Source organism: Cynoglossus semilaevis, unplaced genomic scaffold, assembly GCF_000523025.1.
Source record: "Cynoglossus semilaevis isolate Cse_v1.0 unplaced genomic scaffold, Cse_v1.0 scaffold331, whole genome shotgun sequence".
In the NCBI taxonomy this organism is placed as follows: domain Eukaryota; kingdom Metazoa; phylum Chordata; class Actinopteri; order Pleuronectiformes; family Cynoglossidae; genus Cynoglossus; species Cynoglossus semilaevis.
In genome coordinates, this window is record NW_007585119.1 from 307,014 (window position 1) to 310,947 (window position 3,934).

Below are 3,934 nucleotides of genomic sequence, written 5' to 3' on the forward strand. Positions count from 1 at the left end.
TCCTTATCCTGGGCACACGAGGCCTCTCTGACCCCCTCACTGGTTCTCCCCCAGTGTCCTCCTTCTCCTCTCTCCTTATGAAGAGAGCTGATATTGTGGATGCCACCTCTCTTGGGAGGTCATCCCAACACGTTATCCAGCTCCCTCCCCAGGAGGATGTTGGCTCCATGTGGAATTTGAGATGGTCTGTTGGTTTGAGGATGGAGGTCAGCCGTTGGTTCCTGCTGGACACAGCAGAAGAGCAAACAGGTGTGGGTCTGGTCCCCATAAACCTCCTCTTACAGGGCCAGAGACCCCCAGTGGAGCCCTGACACCTACACATGTGTGTGTTGAATTGGAGGCAGACACCTAGAGCTGGATGGGTGGGCCTGTTGTTTACTGAAACAACAGGAAGCACGGCGACCGTCAACAATCTGTCGTTGTTAAGAATTGGGCTTTTGTGAAAGAGTTTTTCTTAAAGGTTCAGGGTTGAAACAACTAGGAAAGGTCAGATCTGAGCTCCTTAAACACTGGCAGGAACATTTAAATTCACCTCCAAGATGAAGGTTTCCTTCAGCCTTCATCAGTTTTCCCCTGGATACAGCAGTAAATCTGAATATTTATGATTACCCACAGTCAGTACAAGGTTTTCGGCTGCGTTTGTCTTTGAGAAGCACTGAGGACCAAAAGAAAAAGTACCTTTTTTTTTTTAGATATTCAGGAAGTGGGATTTGATTTGTCAGTAGTAAATACAGACTGACTAAGGAATAGTTTAAATTTACTCAGCTCTGGCAGAGTGAAGTAAAAAGAATAAACCTTGTGTACATTGTTGATCCAAATGTAGAAAAATATCTTTGCTGGTTTATATTCTAACAAATGTGGAAAGTTTTCTTGTACTTTAAAAGTACACACACCAAATGCAATACATTAGAAAAAACACCTTTGTTTTGTATGAGCATCATAGCTCTGGCATGTAGTTAATTTACTGAAATGTTTCAGCTGAGTAAAACCATCGTGACTCAAAAAGTGTTGACCGTTTAAAGGCCACTAATTCAATGGACTGTTTAAGTCTTCTGGAGGTCTTCATTTCTTCTTCTTCTGTATTGCAACGTTCAAAATGGTGGAAAGCTAAAATGACTAGCTAATGCCCATTACTGGGACTTACAGGATAGTTGGAGATGTAGGCGTGGCAGCCAGGTGGGGGCGCCACAATTGCACTGAACTAGTTACTGGACGTCAGCCTTTAAACATCCAGATTCACCAGCCATGAACTATGTATTGCCATTCACAACACATGCAGGAAGGCTCTGTGGCCTAGAGAAGCACAGCAGCAGCACGGGCAGCCACGAAGAGTAAAAGAAAAATGACGCTCCCTACTGTGTTGAAGATCTTCAGGATGAATCTGGAAAATAAACCAGCGATGAGTCGTGTTAAGTTCATTCCAGCTCATTGGAGAACTTCTCCTTTTCTTCCAACTCACAGCCCACCTGTGGGGCATATCCACTAACAACATTCATCATCACTCCTTCTATTTCTACCTTCACACACACCAACCTGACTCTCGTTTCACCTCTACCACATTTCTTGCATATTCTTCCGTTAGGATCACCCCTACTCTATTTCTCTTCAAGGACTCAAGGTTCTTTATTGTCATTGCAACACGTTAGACATGGGATGAACGAAATTAGTTTCCCTGGTCCCGGCTCGAGTACAAGTGACAGAGGGGAATAGTTCAGCGTAGTGCAAGAGAGAAAGAGAAAGTGGCGATTGTGCATGAGTGAAAGACAAGAACAAGAACCACCACCATGTGCAGGTCTCGTCCCATCTGAGCCATGGTAAAACAGTTTGAAGCCTCCTCCAATGTTTCTAGCCTTGCTGCCCTTCCACCTGGTCTCCTGCACAAACAAAATGTCTAGTCCTCTTTTTTCCATCACATCAGCTATTTCTCTACTTTTCCTTGTAATTGTACTTACATTCAGAGTTCCAAACTTCAGACCAACACTTCTATTCTTCTTCTTCTTCCTCCTTGTCCAAACCGTTGCTCCAGCTGATGCATGACATGAGCGGGAGGACGGGACGGGATCAGCTCATGTTCTGCAGCAGGAGATGAGCTGAAGGTGTTACGCAACCGGCCGAGTCCAGAGATAGAGCGGAGCAGAACGTCTTCTCTCTTTTTTATCCTCTCTCTCTTCTCTCACACAACATGAGCTCATCAGGACGCCTTAACCCCCCCCCCCCCCCCCCTGCTTTCTTTGTTCAAAAAAAGAGAGTACCCTAGTGGCTGGTTTTTGTGAGAATAACACTACTACTGGATTATTGGTGGTAATTTATATAAATAAAGTTAGTACAGATAATTTATCTTTCCAATTATGATTTGCCATACAACCTTCATAGGCGTGAAAAATACAGCAGAAGATGGCCAACAAGGAGGAGGCAGCAAAGCAATATACCTATGATGAGTAAAACTCACAGCCACGCACATGCACTGAAGAATGACAGAAATAGGAAAATGACAAAAACAAAAGGCAGGGGACATAAAATAGAATGTTATACAGATACATGTGTGCACATGAGAGCCAGTGTGAGTGTGTCTGTGCATGACATTTGCATCTTTGGCTCTAAAGCACCTCTGGTCTAGGTTGGTCCTCATCAGTATGTGCATACTGAGTGAGCCCAGGTGCTGTGCATGGCACAGAGGTCACATCAGAAAGGGCAAGTGCTAAAATGAAGCTAACATAAAAGCATGAGCATATTATCTCACAATCTCACCCTGAGCACACTGAATCGCATGCGTGTATGCTAACACATATGGATAGCTAGCAGCATGCACATGCACCGCTGAGGCTTAGCTCAGTTATTCATTGATATGCACCCAGAGAAAAAAAAAAGTAGGGGCAGATGAAAACAAAATAAAGGTAATACATGCAAACAATGGTTCTATATAACTTCGAAGGCTAGCTGTTGGTCAGGGAAACCTGTGTAGGTCAAAAGAGGTATGCAAGGTGAAATTAAAGAAGAACACCATGTAAGCGACCTCAGCTCACGTGGATGTATTCACATGATGTGATTGAAGCCTGAAATATACCGAAGCAAGGTTTGCAGCATCTTTGTTTGCCTTCAGGCAGGGTGGGTTAATGTATGTGTGCACGTGTGCATTTTCTTTACCTGCTGCATCCAGTCTTGTGTGCCTTTGCTCGTTTCCTGGAGCCAGATGTTGTGAGCAGAGTCAGTCAGTGCCACGGCACACACTTTATTCTTCACTTGCATGTCCCTCTGATTCATCTGCCACGATAAGCAAATCAAATTTATGTTAGTCACCCTTCCACCAAAGAAATCAGATATTACCCATTGAGGGACACACAAAAAAACACCTTTAAAAGACACAGACATTAAGGTGCAAGAGACACATTAACCCCTTTGTAAAAATGAAAAAGAAGTAAACTGCATATTTTTTAAATGTATATACATCCGCCAGTGAATGTGTAACTTGCCTATTACAAGTTTGACTCTGTGTAACACTTGGGCAGGCTTCTCCTTAGACCATGAAGCACTGGGCCAGTGGAGAGCTTTGTAACTGGCAGATACAGATATGACCTGGTGTATAGCATAATGTTATAAATAAAATATGAAAAAACTACTCTATCATAGCGTGTCACGTTCTGTACAAATGTCCTTCTCTGTGCACGTTCAAATACCTCGGTCCCTTTCCTTAATACCCTTTCCCTTCACATATCACAGTGAATGTGGCATCACTAGTACTGTCTTCCTATTCCCCTCTAAATGTCAACGCCAAGGAAAATGTCAGACAAAGGACTTGTTACGGCAGTACAATAGACTTACCACACCGTCATGCTACCTTAAGGAGTAGCACAGCAAGCACTGGGAATAAGCCGTTTCATTCAGCTTGCCTTAAAGATAAAAAGGGAAGAAAAGGGAAAAGGACTTGCAACAATAG